The 19,652-nt window shown below is 47.6% G+C and overlaps 1 long non-coding RNA gene and 1 pseudogene across 1 annotated transcript in view; one reads left to right on the top strand and one right to left on the bottom strand.

The window, feature by feature from the left end:
* LOC142558123 (uncharacterized) overlaps positions 1-17,155 on the bottom strand; it is a 74,676-nt gene extending 57,521 nt beyond the window's left edge. Inside the window, exons 1-2 of the long non-coding RNA XR_012822959.1 lie at positions 16,532-17,155; positions 15,166-15,372 (exon numbers count right to left, since the gene is read on the bottom strand). This is a non-coding gene — a long non-coding RNA (uncharacterized LOC142558123). The remainder of the gene's footprint in view (positions 1-15,165; positions 15,373-16,531) is intronic.
* LOC142558705 (U2 spliceosomal RNA) lies at positions 6,298-6,468 on the top strand (annotated as a pseudogene).
* Positions 17,156-19,652: the final 2,497 nt, after the last annotated feature.

The raw sequence follows: 19,652 nt of genomic DNA on the forward strand, positions 1-19,652 counted from the left end.
GCGTTATTGAGCCACACGGCGCGGGATCAAGTCCCAGCCACAGCGGCCGCATTTCGATGGGTGGCGAAATGCAAAAATGACCCGGTCCCGTGCACTGGGGGCGCTTAAAAATTCCCTGGTGGCCAAATTAATCCGTAGTCCCCCGTAGTTCTGGCACGTGAAACGTCAAAAATTCGTCAATGGCACCGATTCCGCGCTGAGATCTACGATGCTCACGCGATCGGCACCAGCTCTCTAATCAGAGTAGGAGGAGGAAGAATATGACTTTTGGAGAGCTTAGTAGAAACGCAGAGGCCGAATGCGAGCTAGTATTGGAAAACATGCTGCGACAAGATGTGGATCTTACTCCGCTGGAATACAGACAAGTGTCCAAGGTGCGTTTAAGGTGAGTCAAAAGCGGGAACGAACTCTTGATATCTGCTTGGACCGGGGTTCTCCAAAGCGAGGAGATGAAGACCTGCAGCGGCGGGCCAGACACGGCCAGAGATCCTTGTTTGAGGTGCAGCACAGGAACGCGGACCAACATGCCTGCCACCTAGTGATGGGATTGCAGAACCTTTTACCTAGCAACGACGCGAGAATATAAACAGGCTACCCGAAGCCACGAGTCCTGCAAGTTTCCATCAATGAACATTGCGACAAGGTGTAGTCGCCGCAGCGACTCCCCTTGTGACCTGGATAGTCCTGGACAGAAAGAAATTCCTGGACTCTCGTCCAGGCATTTCTTTCTGCCCAGGAACAAACGTGGCAAGAGTCCAGGAACAAACGCGCCGGAGGAAGCACTATAGGGAGGAGGGATAGGCGACGCTGCACTGAAGCCAGAAATGAAACAGGGTATGCAGCTCGTAAACGTGCTGCGATACCTTATGTTCCCGGTGCAAGTGAGGCCTTATCCCCTGTGCTTCGTTTTGTTTATGCGCACGTTGCACATGTGCCAGCAAAAGAAAAAGACTAAAAACGTGCTTGTAAATGTCAAAGACAAGGGTTCGAAAGAAAGGCACCCAGGTGTTGTGCATAATATTCCTTGCGCAGGCTGTAGTCACGGCTACAACACCGAGACGAGACCTGCCGCGGTTGCTCAGTGGCTATGGTATTGGACTGCTGAGCACGAGATCGCGAGATAGAATCCCGGACACGGCGGCCGCATTTCGATCGGGGCGAAATGCGAAAACACCCGCGTACTTAGGTTTAGGTGCACGTTAAAGAACAACAGGTGGTCGAGATTTCTGGAGTCCTCCACTACGACGTAACTTATAATCAATAAGTGGTTTTGGCACGTAAAACCCCATATTAAAAAGCAAGAAAAAAAAACACTGAGGCGGGTAATTTTCGAGCGTGCATCAAGGAACACTGCTACGATGTAAAATAAAAAAAGTATATTCTAACGTTCTTAATAATAATATTTGGGGTTTTACGTGCCAAAACCACTTTCTGATTATGAGGCACGCCGTAGTGGAGGACTCCGGAAATTTTGACTACCTGGGGTTCTTTAACGTGCACCTAAATCTAAGCACACGGGTGTTTTCGCATTTCGCCCCCATCGAAATGCGGCCGCCGTGGCCGGGATTCGATCCCGCGACTTCGTGCTCAGCAGCCCAACACCATAGCCACTGAGCAACCACGGCGGGTCTTCTAACGTCCTTGCCGAGCATTCTGTGTCAGAAGGACACGACGTTGACTTGGGTAGCGGGCACGTGCTAGCCATTGAAAGTAATCTAACCTCGCGGTTGCATCTCGAGTCATTGCTACTCCAGGCCACTGATACCACGCTGAACCGCAGTGGCGTCAGCCTTCCTTCCGTTTGTGCCCGCTGTTTGTGCCATCAGTTCTCACGCACATAATCGCGTCCCCCTTTCATTTGCTTTCATTGTGAACAAGGCTCGCGTATAGGAGACGAAACGTCTTGTTTTCTTTTCTTTCATTTCTTTTTTGGTCGGCGTCCGTTTTACCTTTGACTATGAGCATTCCCGACCAGACAAGTTTTCGTGTAACTCTTCATTTCACGTAAGAATACTTAGGTAACTCTCAATTTTTGTAAAATCTTCTCTGCTTTCTCCTCATTAATACTCGAAACGTCTCTTGTTTTTCTCGATCGCTGACCAGTCAACCGCAGGCGTTCATATCTGTCGTCATCCCCCTTCGAAATGTGGGGGCGAAAAACGGTCACCCAACATAGCCTGCTTGAGCTGATCAGGTATTATATACATTCGCATGTCAGTTTAGCAATGTTCTTCAACATCCTTCTTCATATTTTCTCCCTTAGTTAAAGCATGCCTATACTGTAGAGATAGAGCGATATAAGCTTTACTGATAGGCTGGAGATGTTTCTGTATATCTACGTCTACATCTATGTTGTACAGTTACCCACGCCTGCAACGACTCAGGTGCACTACTGCTGTTACTGTTGAGATACAAGGTTCTGCGTAGCCTCCGATATCGTGCACTCCATTTTCATAGATCCGATCATCTCGGAGGCCAGGTCATTAGATTCGCACATTCTCTTACGAGCGCGTGACCTGGCGCGTGGCTCCCTCTGTGAGGAGGCGGGAGTTCTCCTGCGTCTGTCCGCACAGCTCAACTCAAAGACGGCAATTCGCCAGGCTTGTCTTCACAGCTGGGACGCGGAAGAAACAATGAGACGGGGAAGAGAGCGAGTGAGAGAAATGTCAGAGAAATGACGTAGGTTGTTTACTTTAAAAGTCAATGCGAAACAACCTTCTCTGTCACATTCAACATGATCGAACGCGCGTGGCGAAGCACTGACGTCAGTGGACCGACGCGCCGAAAATGTCACGTGGGACCATTTTCTAGAGAATCCGAAGAACATAGAATGGCAGTTTGTTCGGGCGCTGCGTGTGGGAGATAACGCACCGGGCTTGCAAGTGCGCGTTCCAACGCGTGCATGAATGGCTGGCGCATTTGCGGCGCCTTTTCCAGGTTGACAACAGAGAGAAATAAAGAAATGTAAGGATGCGTTAAAACAATGAAACACAGAAAAGATGCGGTCTTGTTGCAACAGGCGGAACGTCGTGATTTTTTCGCTAGTTGGGGAGGGGAAAGGGGCCCGGTCGTCTAAGAAAAAGCGAAAAAACGAAAAAAAAGGCAAGAAGATGAAGGTGAAACAGAGGACTTGGAGGATGAACCGTCGGACTTCATCGTCTCATTGTGTCGAAACGAATCTTCGCAATGTCAAAAGCCAGGCAGTGCATGTCTCGTAGAAAAAAAAAAAAAACAGAAAAAGAAAAAAAATGCATCGCGCGATGTGTAAATGAACTTAAAGAATGAAAAGAAAGGTATAGTGGTTTCACGGAGAATACTTCAAAGGTTAACGGGCACAGAAACAGAGGCCCCATGGGCAGCTTAAGGGGCTAGCAGTTAGGACATCGCATGCACCCGGGCATCTTAGTTTAACTGAATGATCATTTTGGTAAAGCACTGTCGAGAACGAACTCAACGAGACTTTTCTTTTTGTTTCCGTATAGTTTGTCACTGTTCGCTCCACAGTTACCAAAATTTTTTTTAAATTATTATTTCAGACCTCAGAACTCCGCATATTGTAACTCCGCATACCGCTAGTGCCGTGCTTGTATCTCCCATCGTCTCATTTTGCCGATAGTTCCAGAATTTCCGGTCAGCAGCACCTTAGGAGACACCTGATTGTGCGGCTAGGTCGAATTTTCGACGAACGCGACATTACTGCTCCAAGTTTCTTCTTGTTATTCTTGTTTCTCCGGAATACCTAGTGGTGTGCTAGTAGTGATTTTTGAGGCCGAATCGGATAGGAATCGAATAGTGCCAGAAGATAATCGAATGGAATCGAATATAGAATAGTTTACGAATAATGAATAATCGTTATCGTCATTAATATAAGACAATGTTCACATCCCTATATTCCTCAAGTTAGCAAGTTCCTGACATCACATAGCACGTTATGAAGCGTTGATTATCAAAATAACAAATGAAGCATTAGGATCAAGCTAATATAGTTTCTTCGCATGTACAAGGCTCTTCGGAGAGTACGAATGATCGCTGTACAGCCTGTACCTGGCAGCCTGGCTACCTAAGCGACGCAGCTTGCTCCACTACGCAAGTTCTCATGTTTTGTGTCTATACTGTTTCCACGGGTGCCTAATTTTCTGTACTTTTGCTCCAAGTTTATGTTTATTTGGCCGCTAGTGACGTTCTGAAATATAAAAAAAATGGCTGAAGGCTTAGCTTGGTTAAGCCTAGAAGATTGCGAAAGCAATACTCTTGACTGCGCCTTCGTTCGGCTGATGGTGTGGACATGGTTGCCCTTTGTTAAACTTGTGGCTATACGTCATCCGACACAGCGCAAGGCAGCGCGCCTACCACTGCGAGGAGCCGAGCTGTAGCCCCATTTATCCTCCTAGCATGACGTCACACCAGCGAGTGCCCTCTCTCGGTAGCGCCGCAGCAGCGGCGCGCAAGGCTTCGCCTCCACCATCGATGCCGCGAGCTGGGGCCCCGTCTCTCGGTCTGGCGTGACGTCACACGGTCACGTGACGCGCAGCTGTGAAAGGAGGCGCCACGACCACCGATAGACCGAAAGTGCGAGCAGTATTGCTTTCGCAATAAAAGTATTTGTAAAAAAAAAAGCTTCAGTGTCATTCCCCTCTGTGAAGGTGGACGAGCAGCGAAGTTGCGTACGTGGGTCCCTTAAAGGGACACTAAAGGTTACCAGAAACTCAAGTTAAAGTGGTAGAGCAATGTTCTAGAACGTCTAAGGCGTCAATATAATCGCGAACAGAACTTTAGTAACCGAGAATTTGAGGTAAATGCATGACACGATTTGAGACCCCCCAGCGACATTCCGGTACTAGCCCGATGACGAAAGCACTCCTCATAATTTGTGTTACTAATACTCAACTACTCGTATTAAAAATATCATTTCATTCGATTATAAGACGGCAAGAAATGCTACTTGTCTACGTCTATTCGATTCTAAGAAAAAATAAAATTTTGACGTTACCCTTCAGTAATATGGGTGGTCGAAAGGTTTCGTTTTCGCTCGACTCTGCGCGCTCGACTCTGCGCCGCTCACGCTTTGGAGTTTCAGTAGTTTCGTTATCGCGTCGTGCTGTGAGGGTTCTGCTGGCTCGCGAAGCTTTCATTTGGAAGAAGCAGCGAGAATGCCACGTCCATGTGATGTCCTGGGAAGCCCTCGTTGCTTTCCCGCTCCGCAGAGACGGTGTCGAGGCCGCCGTCGTAGTACGCAACGACGCCGGGAGCGCCAGCCCTCAGCAGCAGGTCGCGCTCGTCGGTGCTCAAATCGCTGAAGTTGAGCCCACCATCGTGAGCCAATCTGTCGTTGTCAGGGTCCATGGCGACGAGCGTCGAAGTTTGCGTGAGAGAATGAAGTACCAGCTTGTGGTCGCGCGTTTCTCCTTCCGCTAGCCACCAAACTCTGCTCTGCTGTCGGCTCTGTCTTGGCTCTGTTTCTGGCCGCGCGTTTGCGTTTAGCGCAGAAAAGCCGTAGCGCCGTCTGCGGACGCCGTTCTACTCACCGATGGCGCAACGTCACTATTAGACCATGATGTCAGTACTCCTCGGTCGGAGGGCGGGCGATTTGAACTGCGCTAGAGGAACGCGGACGCTTCAGATCGCATTTTCTCTTAAAATAAGTCTCTACTTGGCACGAAACAAGCGTTTCGAGGTTTCTGGGATGGTATTTCAACAGTCCACGTTGACTTAATAGTAACCTTTAGTGTCCCTTTAATGCCCCACTGTCGTGCGTGAAACGCCATGTGCACATAAATGGAAGGCGAGGTGCGACCATAGTTTCCCCTCCAAGATGTGGAGCCTCGAAAGATGACGAGGCACAGGGTGGTATACATACCCATGCAGTGTCGCAAAACGCGGCGCGACACCTCTTACTAACCAATCCCGGCACGTAGGACAGACACGCACCTCACCGCACTCCGAGGGCACACACTGTTTCACCGTAGCCAAGGCGACCGTGCGTTGGTCGACGCCCCACAGCGCAGTAATTGTTGTGAGGTCACTCTAAAACCGCAAGCGGTCACACACAACACAGGCCTCACAAAACTGGTTCCCCACAAACTTCCCCTGAAACCTGGTCGTTGCTCCAGTGAAACGTGCCAAGATTGTGGGACCGGGGCCACATGGACGGTTCGACATTTCTTTCCGCCTCGCGGCCCTGGTGGGCGACACGCTTACAGGACCGCCACCACGGGTTAGCGGAAGGGAGAGAACGGAGATACTGAGATACACAAGCGTTTGAAACACCGACAAAGAGATGGCGGTGTGAACGCAGACATGGCCGACGCAGGTCAAAGTGTATTATCTGTTCTTATCGGCTTAATATGTGATACCTGGACCCAAGATATTGAGCTTACTTTTGCAAGTTGGCGGATCGCTTTAAGCCTGCTTCACCTCCGCCGCGGGTCGGCACGGCATCGCCCTACCGTCGGGATCTACCTAAAAAATGATCTCGCTATCTATTTTGATCGTTGTTCCTGTTATTAACGTAATTTCGAGCATAGCTATCATGTTGGAGAACAGGAGAAGCCGGAGGCACCACTTTAAATATACATAATAATAATAATAATAATAATAATAATAATAATAATAATAATAATAATAATAATAATAATAATAATAATAATAATAATACCATATTAATCCTTTAAGAGGCTACTACATGGAAGCATATCGCAGACATACTCCCGGCGATGCGCCGGGAGTATGTCTGTCTGTTATTACTAATTACCGACGACACTGTATCGGATGTTTCAGCGAACACTTTAAAATTTTTTTAAAGGTAGCCTGTGGCGGATAGCACAATTATAGTTAAATTATAGTTCATTATAGTCTACGCGAAGAGGTGGACACTAGTTGCACAATAAATTGAAATGCATAATTGACTAATTAACAAATCCTCTAACTTTCTAAAACTTTATAATTAATTACCTTATGACCCATATTGCAGTCTACAAATTCTAGCCGTACAGTTCGCGAGACGGATGCACTTGGAACGAATTGTCAGGATGACGCCAGTTTCGAGATATTTATTCATTCCCAAAGTTTGCGGAGAAATGCATTGGCGCTCCAGTTACTTTTGTGTTTGAATGCATAAAACGACCTTTTGTTAATAAATCGAATCAGTTCGAGGAACTCACAGAAAGGCTAAATGTCTGAGTAGCACGATTCAGAGAACTAACAATAATGTGTTCCATGAACTGACGTGTGCTCTTCTCAGAATACCCAGCAGCTACAAAGTTGCTACGAAGCTACTCTCGTTGTTTTAATTCATATATTCAGGAGCGAGGTTAGAAGTGTTTCTTGGAAGACAAGGTTCAAGCTTGAGAAGTAGTGAAGGACAACGAACTGAAACAATGGAACGAAAACAAACAGCGGTATGAATAAGAGAGCAAACGGGGGTAGGTGATATTCTTGCGGATATTAGGATGGATAAGTGAAGTTATTGAGCAATTTATTTGGATATCCCTGAAAAATGTTGGAAAGTATTGCTTCGCTGACATATCCACAAGCCTTGAATTATCCAATAACGAAAGATAATAACACGATGTGACATATAAAAAGAAGAAACGTTCCAACAATAAAGCGCATTTCGTAAACACGCTTAAAAAGTCAACACAGAAAAAAAAGCCGCAACAAAACGGTAGATTCTACACTCGCGGCAGTTGAAGACAAGCCTCAATGATTTAGTTGAATGAAATAGTACAAACTAAACAAGTAAGCGCCCAATGACATACTAAGCGTTAGTACAGGGATACACTTCAACTTTCCTAAAGTAGGTTATTTGTCAAAGCTTTTAGAGATGATCGTTGAAGGGATGCGTTATCCCATGGTCCAAGCAATTTTACTGCGAAGTTGCGCACACCATGTTATGCACAGAGCAGGTAAAGGGTGGTCTCATAATGTTTCAGAAATGGGTGTCAAGGAAATGGGAAGCCAAGTCAACGACCACCGAAGATTACGTAGTGTGATGCGATTAGCAAAGCTGCAGGCGCGCGATCAAGTCTGCTCGTGCAAGACAGAGTTAATTGGCAGACCGTTCGGAGACAGGTCTTCGCCCTATAGCCAGCGGAAGTTGTCGGCAATGATAGCCGATAATAATAAGGACCTTGTCTTTGAGTGGTCCGTGACAGACAGCGTTTCCGCGCATTCATAACGATTCGAGATCATATAATATAGCGCAGATTATAGCGACCAATCGTCGAATACGGTAACATTGTCACGGCACCCCTCGCCTTAGCCCAATGGCTATGCACCGTTACGCTGCCGGTCTCAAGGTTCAGTTCGCGGGGACCGATCCTCGCCCTGGCGGCCGCATTTCGATGGGGGCGCGATGGAGTACTTAGATTTAGGCGCATGTTAATGAACCCCAGGTGGTAAAAATGAATCCGGAGCCCTGCCCCTCCCGTTTCACTCTGGCGGGCCTCACTGCCACGTCGTGATTTTTGGCACGTAAGAACCGCCGAATTTAATTTATATACTTATTTGCCACGGACCTCCATCAGTAAAAAGCTCTTAGAAGAAATTCCAAACAAGGCCCTTAGCTTTGCTCCATTCGAAGTACTCCCTCAAGGAAAGCGTGACTGATCCGTTCTAGCGTGGCAATTTGAAACACTGCAGCAAGCCGCAGACGCATTGCTTGAACGCATGAACTGCATCACAGTCAACAAAAACGATTACCTAAAGCCACCATATCATCGCTCATCCAGAACGAACCGTGCTAAGTGTATCAGTCCATTTATTACGCACTGCGACGCGTCTAAGCGCTTTTTTTTTTCATCAACGATAGACGTATGGAACAAGCTTACGCTCAAGTGTACAATACGTGCAGTCTACAAAAGAATTCGTGGCGATGATGGAACATAATTTCAGCGATTGTGAAATGGATGCGTATGACATATGAGCTCCGCGATAGGAACTAGTTCTTTGAGTGTAATAAGCGTTATTAATTGTATTCCTTGTTACCATTCAAACACCTTTCTTTTTCCGTCTTTGTTGTAATGCTACCTTTTTACTGTTGCACTCGTCTAAGCGTATGTTTGTTTGCTTACTTGCCTCAAAACTAGATACTGTGGAAAGCTAAGACATGCTGTTCTTCCTGCTGCGCAATGCTTGTTTTAAAGCGAAGCTTTATGAGGCTGTGCTAAACGAAAGTCTGTCTGTTCGCGCCTGTGTAGAGAAAAATATCATCATCGGCAATCGCTCGAACGTCGTCGTCGTCTTCCAGAGCTGGCTGCGTTGCCGCGCATCATTACAGCGTAGAGAGAGAGAGAGAGAGAGAGAGAATACAGAGAAAGGCAGGGAGGTTAACCAGAGGTAGTTCCGGTTGGCTACCCTGCACGGGGGGAAGGGTTAAGAAGGATAAAAAGAGAAAGAGAGCGGAAGGGGGAGATAGAGAGAAAGCGAGACGAGCACTGACAAAGCGCACGCACTATGGAGCGGTAGGGGGCGGCGTTCTTAAAAGTCTATAGTGAAGCCCCGTAGACCGCAGGAACCTTGATAACGCGAATTCCAGCGTAGAATTTCACTTTTCTGTCGTCGTAATGGGGAAGCCGCGTTGACCGGTGTACGAGCCATTGCTTAAGGTGGTCCGAGCCCCATTCGTTGTCTGACGTGACGGACAGATTTAATTTCGAGGTATTTTAATCTTCGAGACTCGCAAGCGGCAATGGCAGGCGGATGCTGCTAACCACGCCTCCGAGGAAACTCGAGACATCGAATGCGAGCGACAGCGGCAAACCGCGGGCATGACGTCACTGACGTCGTTCTCTCTGTAGCAGCCGAACGTGTGTGCAACATCCTTAGGAAACACAAATACGCAACCAATAATTGAGATACTTTAATGCATCGTCGGGATTAAGCCAGTGATAAACGCCCGGTTAGCACGTTTCAGCTTCGCTGGTTAACCATCTGTACGAAGTGCTTGGGCGGTGATTTTTTTTTCTCTAGTTAGTTCTTTTTTTTTCAATTTTTAACATTCGTTTACTCGGGCGCACTTTTGCAGATGTGTTGCTCCCACATACACAAAGTTCACAAATTCTAGACATTCCTTAAAAAAAATGCTATGCGAGAACGCTGTCGCCTTGTACAGCTTCTTCTTTAACGTGTCGTCAGTGCAATTGTATCTAAATGTCATTACTTTTGCCACCCAGCATTTATGAAAGCTATAGCGTTCAGCTTAATGTTACTTGAGGCATCGAATGATGTTGGCCACGAGTGACATTATAATGGTCCTTGAAACACGGGTGTATTAGTAGTATGTCCACAGGGTATTAAGAATGAAGAAGAGAAGGAAGAGTTGACTTTATAACCTTTAATCACGGCGTAAGCATTTGTGTAGGCGATTTGCATTTTGCCACTTCTTTCTAGAGGGTCACAGAGAAAAAGAAACGCTGACTCTCCCGTAATCGAGAGTAGATGCAAGCATGAAATGGCTACAGGCAAAGCAGATTGGTTGGAGGTGATACCTAGCCACAATCTTAATTTGGGTGTAGTGCATGTTGGCAACAGCACACCCCACCACACGACACCGCACCACGCCATACTATGCACTGGTCCATATGGAGGCAATACTTTCCTGTTACAGATAGAACGTCATTGCAAGTCTCGTGTCGGTCGAACAGAGACATTCGCGGTGCACCGGATGCTACCGGCTTTGGACGCTGCAGGACGCCACCGGCGGTGCCTCAATGACCGCTGGCGCTGAAAAGAGCACAGGCAACGCTGTCTCAGCGCCAAAGGATGACAATCAAGTCTATAGTGCCCTGCATCTGCCTTTAGAACGTTCGCTATTGGAAGTGACAAATAGAGCTTCAGTGTACTCAGAAGTTGCAACTTGAGTGATTTTGTGAACAAACATTTTGAAGAACCCGGAAGCAATATTTTTTGTAACTTGTTTGGGAAGTAACTAGCGTATGCAATGCGGTCTTGACTGGTTGCCCGGATACTCTTGTTTGATGTCTCGACAACGCCTGTGACTTTAGAATTGAGGTTGCCTGAGTGCGACAACGGCAGCTAAAAGCAATTGATGCTGAAAACTAAGGCCACGGCTGTGGATTGGTGTCAGATTTATCAAGTCGTATACAGCAGATCGCTTATACAGTGAGCGCTTCTAGAACGAAATCAGCCGCAGAACGAAGGTATAAATCTGCCCCCAGTTCAATTTTTACCTGTGCTGTGTGCGACCTTTGCAGCGAAGTGACCAGTATAACGAGTTATACTGGAGGTCCCAAACACTTCCTTATAAAGGCGTTCGACTGTACTCGTTTGTAATTGGGTGGACCGAAAGGCTGAAACCAACACAAGTCGGAACGTTGCCCATGCAGCATCTTTCATCTTGATACTCGAGCATATTTTCGCAAGCTGCCATGCGCAGCGATATGCAATGCGTGTGTTACCGCACGTCATTGAAGTGATGCATGCGAGGTTACGCTATCGCGCATGAAGCGACGGCTCGATGCAGGGGATGTCAAAAGCTGTATCCGAACGACTGGCGTCCTAACAGGCTGCTTTCCTTTTGGAAAACAGTCAACAGGTTTGTCGGCTTGCGCCAGCACCCCTCACGTAATTCGAAAGACCACTTTGCAACCGCTGCTGGCCCCGGGAAAGCTGGGCAGTAGCGGAGCGTGCTGCATGCAACGCGCTGCGCGTAAGTTGGACGACTGGAACCGGCTTCCTTTCCGTTGTCTCCAAGCCTGGCGCCCTCCCCCCTTTCCTTCTCTGCCGCCCCCCCCATCCCCCCCGCTGCTGTGAAATTGTCGCCAACAGGATCCGCTTTGGAAGACGCGTGCCTACCCTACGGATCTCTTGAGAAAAATAAACAGAAGCGGTCCCGGTCGGGCTATCCACGGAACCGTGGGCCGTGGACACCACATCCGCTGTGCATTTAACGTCGGTTACAAGAATCTAGCGGCGTCACGCGTGGCGAATGACACTCGTGTTCCGGTATTCAGCCTATCATGGATAAAGACTACAACAAGTCAAGACCCGTAACATCAGGACGACATTACATGCGTAAAGAAATGTAATACGGTGAAACATTGTGTTGCTGTCATGGTCGCCTTAAGATGGCCTCGATATCATGGTTTCAGCACCTAAACACTCAGAATATTTTAATGATAACCTGCGCGATAGCTGGCTGGCTGGCTAACTAACTAACTAACTAACTAACTAACTAACTAACTAACTAACTAACTAACTAACTAACTAACTAACTAACTAACTAACTAACTAACTAACTAACTAACTAGCTCAATATTTGACTAATTTAATACTTTGTATAGCGTCGGCCACTGTGGGCTCGTCCACCATTTGAACTAATGAAAGACTACATATCAGTTCTGACTCTAAAATGTACGTTGTAGCACGTTGGACTAGCTGTACCGTTATCATTACACTGATAAGCGCACAAGTCGCCGCATTCCGTCAGCGCTATCTGTATCGCGGCAACTTAGTGGAGCGATAACGAAGGTATTGATAAACACCGCACAATCAGCAATGGAATGGAAAGTGACAGGTAGGAGCTTCGAAAAGAGCGCAGCGTGGATGAAAGAATGACACGGTGTAGCCGGTGTTTTAGTTAAGATGAAGAGGAAGAAAATGCATTCAGACGAGCTGCGTCATGCTTGGAGAGAATAACGAGTAGTATATTCGAATAAGAGAATGCGCATCAAGGGAAGGCAAGCGCAACCGAGGACGGCAAAGAATCAGGTGACGTGAGGACATTATGATGGAATCAGCTGGCGCAAGTCAGGGGTAATTATAGATCTCTGGAAGAGGCTCTGGTGATGCAGTGGACATCAAATAGGCTGGTGATAGTGGTTATGATGGGGACGACGACGATGATGATAATAATGATTATGCTGTTGCTACGAATGATGACAATTGTCGTCAGAAACGTTAAAACGCCTCGATAGCTGAATTCTATTGCGGCAGAAACAAATATTTAAGGACGTGTGTAATGGATGACTCCGGACGGTGTCGGATCCCATATATTAGTTCCTCGGATGTCATGACATTGTGTTTATTGCTTTATACCTTTCGCCTAGCCTCATTTATTTGACTGAAATAGTATAATACTAATTATAGTCACCAGTGTGTTTAATATATTCCTCTGTTGGCTTAACCGCTGAGTGTCTAATGTGCCACCCATGATAGTGACCTTTGTCAGGAAACATGCAGTGATTGCCTCCTTTTTATCACATCTGGGGGGGAAGCAGGTTGTACACAGGTCTGATTAAAATGAATTTGGAAATCCTCTCTTTCAACGGAGTTCATCTGATCCCACTGCTCCGCATACAAGCATGCAATGTGTGAGGCTTTCATCAAGGGGCCCCATGAAGCAAATAAATGGTTTAGGTAAAGATGACAGAGAGAGAGAGAGAGAGAGAGAGAGAGAGAGAGAGAGTGGGGGATTTATTTACAGAAAGGCTGAGAAGGAATTCTGATTATCGAAGGGTGGTTTCCCGATATAAATTACGACATCTACAAAGACACCTCAGACAAGAAGCTGGTTAACCCTTTCGATTCCGAGACACTCTCAGCAGCACAATATCAGCACACCGGAAATGGGCCCACCGCCAACGCTTCTTGTTCTGTGCCTTCTCACCGATTACATTACAGGGAGTCTGGACGAAGTGGAACATGCCCGGGGGCTGAATTGTCCGCTCTCAGATACGGCGCATGCGTTTTGTTATCGCACACGCTCAATGTATAGCTGCAGGTCCGTCTTATCGAAGCACTCGCGACACCCACGTGAGGCTGCGCTGCAAAGACGCACGGAAAGAGTCAGAGAGATAATTGTGGAGGTGAGTGACCGCCCACCGGCAAGACAGATTCACTTGCGTGCTAGCCAAGCGCGCTTTCTAGGTAGTTTGTAATGTGGAGGTCGGTTTATGAAGAGGGAAGTTTGCATCGACCGCGAAGCGGCATGAACTCATGGAAGGGAGCTCCGATGAGTTTCTCTGAGAAATTTCGTAGTTGAATAACAATTAGTGGCATATAGCCCGACCATCGAAACCTGACTAAGAATAACTACCGCGAATTCCTTGGCAATCACTCCAGAAATTGAGCAAACTGCGGGGGACGTATTCTCGTACAGTCTCTTTCGGCGATATCACTTTCAGAGCGCGCTTTATTGGCTTTGTTGAGCAAAATCGGACGAGTTGATTCGCTAGTTGAGCATTACTAGCTGACGCTGACATGCCAGTGCTACACAGCCGACGATAAAGCAGTTGCGCATCGTTGCATCACTGAGCCAGATATTGCAATGAACACTTGAATCCCTGCAGTAAATTAGGAATATTTGTGCCTAAACGTTGACAAGAAGCCGGTCATTCCTCTCAATGCGCCTATACTGATGCATGCTCTCCACTTTGTCGCGAAAACAAATTATTTGCGGTGGAACGGAAGCAGAGACCGCTGAATACCGAACCGATTGTCCTCAAACTGCTTCGGACAGCGGTTCGGACCTTCGCGATGAGCCAAAGCATTTGAGGCGGGCTATGAGTAGTCGGGAGCGACGTTGGCCGACTGAGGCTGTCATGCCTTTCTCTGAGAACCGGCGGGAAGGAGATAAGAAGACATCTGCGATAAGACGGAGAAAATGTCGCACATTGTCATGCGTTGGAGTGGTCTCCCCGCTCTCTTAACCCGTGTGTGCCTGTGTGTGAGTGTGCTTGCACACGGGTGTGTTTGCGTGTGCGTCCACTGATTCAGGGCAGAAGAGTTGTATTCGCAAGATAACCATTGCACTGCGTATAACACAAACGGCGAACGATAACACAAACACAACTTCCTGGTCCGCTAGTTGCTTATAAGTATGAGCCTGCTGATTTGAGTGGCGACGAACAACACTTTAGAGGGACAACTGTAACCCTGCTGGAGAACCGGGAATCTCCGTGGAGTGTCATTCAAACGCAATGACTGCTTCAGTCCGAGGTGTATGGTGCAACCGTCCAATCGCCTGAGTCACGGCGCAATGTCGAGTGAAATGATCATTTCAGTATGCTACGCTCAGCGTTCCGGTTAACCATGTTACGAGTGATTCTCGGTGTTTGAATTGCTTAGATGCTAGACCACACATTCCGTGTCTCCTGAGGAATTCTTTTTTCAGGGGATAGTGACATTGCTGCACTCCTGACTCACCTTTCACAAGCCATGGCTGTTGTTATAGCAGCGTAGGAAATCCCGTGCTGTCAGCGCCCATTGTAGGTTGGGCGTTTTCCCATCCCCTATCTCTCTTTTTCTCAGGATGCGCTTGGTGACGATGATAAGTTGCAGAGGGAAGTAGCGGGAACGCCGTCGCATAGAGCGTGCGCGGCGTTGAATAGAGCAGCTCACGCGGATGTAGACCTGCAGGACGGATAAGAAAAAAAAAAAACGTGACCAAGAATCTTGGTGAAAGAGGAAGTTTGCATGTCACTTATGATAGATATACATATGTATACGTAGATGCATCTGCAAGCTTTCTTTTTCTTAAGCTTTATTTAATTTAGACAGAAAGGTGGCCGGTAAATTTTCGGTGCCGAGGCAGCTGGTTATATGGGTATACATTGACTTTACAATATCAGTGTTTAGAAGACATCTTGTCTTAATAAATTCGCTACATTAGCTCATAACTTCAACATAACATAAATTACATCCTTATCATTATTAACTAGAGTCTAATACTGCCTATCACTGACTCACAAGGAATAATAACATTTGTAATTATTTTTTCGCTCAAATGACACCCTGTCACAACAAGTTGACTCTTGCTGGTTGCAGAACGCGCCTATTTGTTTTGGAGTGACGTGTCCCTTCTCTACTGACTGTGTCCCCTCGTGACACAGCTCACTGTGCAATAAACAGACAGTGAAGTGTTTGTTTTTAAGCGCGGCAGGGTATCTTACGCCGTAATTTAAACTAAATGTCGAATGTCCGTTCTTCAATGAAATAGAAGCGGCACGTGTCTCGTATTTTGCAACGTTCGCTGTAACTCAAAGCGTAAGGGGTAAGCCACGTCTGTCTGGTGTTGCCCAAAACAGTGCACAGAAAAAAATGAAAACAAGGGAATGGTACGCATCAGTACGGTGTGAAAGTTTCAGCCAAAGGGCTCGTTTTTGTCAACGCATTGAACTAGTAGTAGCTCAGTACAGAGATAACAAGCGACTGTGAAATATTTGTCGGATAATAGTGACACATTTTGATGTATACTTCATTACATTATGAAACAGTAATATATGTCAGACTTTCTCCCGCAACATATTGTATTTTGAGTATTCTGTTTATCTTCTTGTGCGCGAGTGTTTCTGTCTGTTCGCCCGTCTGTCGTCTGCACTTTTACAATGGTTTGTACCCTGTGGGGCTTATCTTCTCCTACAATAGTAATCGTCATCTAGTTTGCCCGCATTGCCTTTCGTTAACGCTGCGTGCCCGTTACTTCTAGGTCAAGAACGGCATGCGCGTTATCAACGAGACTGCTGCGTCTCGTGATCCCTCAAAGCAAAGAATGCTTCACCGGCAGACGTACAGCTGTCTCGTGTGCTGATCACGCGTCATCGTTCACTCAAGGCAACTCAGTCAGTGCCACCTGAGCCTTACGGACAAGCAGTCATGTTCCAGATCTTCGGCTCTTCCAGACATTTCGGTTGGCCCTGCGAAGGAAAAAAATAACAATTAGAGCTTTCGCAGAATGAGGAGAGGAGTTGAGAGGAGGCTGGTGAGGACAGAAAAATTATTGCATAAGAAAGAGCGCGAAGAAGGAGAAATTCTACAGTCTCCTGATGATTGCGATAAGGACGGGCTATGTAGTGCCTGATGCTTGCTTTTCATGTCACCAGAACTCTCTCTAGTACAAGGATGCCAATGCTAGGAGAGTATGCTTGTGTTTTCTGGTGCGCACTGTTTTGAAAATTCACCTTCTTTAAATTGCGAATGCCAGTTTTAAGGAAGGGTGAATTTTGAAGGCAAACTAATTCGCTATGGCGAAATCCGAAGTGATGGACCTAACTTGCGAAGAGTCGGGCATTCCCTCCGGCTTCTCAAAAACGAAATCTGTAATTCTCGACGTCATGAAGGCACAAGAAGTCACAGTTGACGAAGCTGACGAGGCTTGGGAAACCATTGTTGAAAGAAAGCAAAATGCAGACCAGCGTCAGAGGCGTGAGCTTGAAGCAGTAGAGAGGCGAGGGAGGCGCGAGCGTGAGGAAAAGGGGCGTGAGGCGCGAGCGTGAAGAGACTGAAAGGCGCAAGCGTGAAGCTGAAATGCGCGAGAGGCAGGAAAGTGAAGAGGCAGAAAGGCACAAGTGGGTAAGCAGAAATACACTAGAGGTGTTTGGTACTTAGATGGTACCAAACCTTGGTACTTTGGTACTTTGGTACTTAGGGGAAAAGTTTGGTACTTAGATGGCAGATAGCGCGACGCCAGCTCCACACTTCCAGGGCAGACGAGAGTGTAGTCAATTTCCTCGCCGGTATTGAACGAGTGAGTGAGAACGAGGGTGTCAGCCGGGACATGTGGGCCGATAGATTACCAGCGCTGATCGCATTTATTATCACTAGTATTTCATGAACTGCTTTTCCGAGGAGAAAGCGCGAGACTACGACAGGGCTAAGAAGGCTTTGTTAAGAGACTTTAGTCTATTTCACGGAGATTTCAAAGGCCAAAAACAGAAAGCGACAGGATTCGGCGAGCATTGCTGCACACCTCGAAGTTCCCGCAGTATGCCACGACGATCAGAGATAAGCGAGAAAGCGCGATTTGGTACCGGGAAGCGAAAAAGTAACAAGTCTTGCTGTAGGAATTGCAAACCAGTGACCTCAAATTCACCAGCACGCTTCAGGAGAAAGAGCGTGGCCCACCTAATGTAGCGCAAGAAACGAAGGGCCCGCTGATAGCGCACGCGTGTCGGAGGCGCGGAAGGGAGTTGTTACAACTGTGAAGAGAAAGGTCACATGACGAGGAGCTGTGAGAAGCGGGGGGTATTTGCCACAATTAGGGACTGGGATAACAACCTGCAGCTATTGAAGCCGTATATATGAAATCTTACAGAAAATGGCCAGGTGTGTACGGAGGTGGCAAGTTCAGCCATCCGGCCAGAAAAAGTACAAGCAACGGGGGCCCCTTAGGTCAAATGCGTATGGAGGCCGCAAGTTCGGCCGGCCTGCCCGAAAAAGCACTAGAAACCGAGGGCTCGGTAGGCCAAGTGTACGGAGGGAGGTGGTAAGCTCAGCCAGCATGCCAGAAAAAGCACAAGAAATGGAGGGCCCGATGAGCCAGGTTTGTACGGAGGTCGTAAGATCGGCCAGCCTGCCAATAAAAGAACAAGAAACGCAGGGCCCGTTAGGCGAAGTGTATACGCAGGTGGGAAGTTTGGCCAGCCTTCCAGAAAAAGCAATGGAAGCATTGGTCCAGTTAGACGAAGAGCGTGCTGAGGTGTCAAGCTCGGCCAGCCTGCCACAAGAAAGCACGAGAAACGGAGGGCCCATTAAGTCATCTGTGTATCGACGTGGAAATTTTGGCTAGCCTGCCAGAAAAAGCTCAAGAAACGGAAGGCCCATTTTGGCCAAGTGTGTACAGGTGGCAAGGTGGGCCAACCTGCCAGAAAAAGTACTGGAAACATCGATCACGTTAGGCCAAGTGTGTGCGGAGGTGGCAAGTTTGGGCAGCTTCCCAGAAAAAGCATAAGAAATGGAGGGCCCGTTCGGTTAATGTGTACGGAGGAAGCAAGATTGGCGAGCATGTAAAAAAATCACCATAAATGGAATTCCCATTATGCCAAGTGTGTACAGGCGGCAAGTAGGGCCAGCCTTCCAGAACAAAAATAGCAGAAACATCGGGACCACTAGGCCAAGTGCATGCGGAGGCCACAAGTTTGGCCAGCATGCAAGAAAAAGCACAAGATGCGGAAGGCCCATTAGGCCACGTGTGTACGGAGGTGGCAAGTTCGGCCTGCCTACCAGAAAAACACAAGAACGGAGAGCGAGCCTATTAGGCCAAGTGTGTACGGATGTGACAAGTTCGGCGAGCCTGCTAGAACGAGTACAAGAAGCGCAGGGCCCGCGAGGGAAAGCGTGTACGGAGGTGGCAAGTGCGGCCAGCACACCAGAAAAAACATAAGAAACGGAAGACCCGTTAGGCCAATTGCGCACGGAGGTGGCAAGTTGGGCCGGCTTGCCAGAACAAGCACTAGAAACATTGGTCCCGTTAAGATAAGTGCGTGCCGAGGTGTTAACTTCGGCCCGCGCGTCCCAGAAAAAGCACGAGAAACGGAAGGCCTATAAGGCCAAGTGTGTACAGGTTGTAAGTTGGGCCAGCCTGCCAGAAAATGCACCAGAAACTTTGGTCCCGTTAGACAAAGTGCTGGAGGAGACGGCAACTTTGGCCAGCCTGCCGGAAAAAGCACAAGAAATGGTTGGCCCGTTAGGCCACATGTGTATGAAGAGGGCCAGATTAGTGAGCCTACATGAAAAAGCACCCAAGAAACGAAAAGACCGTTAGGCCAAGTGCGTACGCAGGCGGTAACTTGGCCAGCCTTGCGGAAATTATACAAGAAACGGAGGGCCCGTTATTCCAAGTGAGCAAGGAGGCCGAACGTTAAGTCTGGCTGTAAGAAAAAGCACAAGAAGCCGAGCGCTCGTGAGGCCAAGTG

The sequence above is a fragment of the Dermacentor variabilis genome, chromosome 9 (genome assembly GCF_050947875.1).
Source record: "Dermacentor variabilis isolate Ectoservices chromosome 9, ASM5094787v1, whole genome shotgun sequence".
Classification (NCBI taxonomy): Eukaryota; Metazoa; Arthropoda; class Arachnida; order Ixodida; family Ixodidae; genus Dermacentor; species Dermacentor variabilis.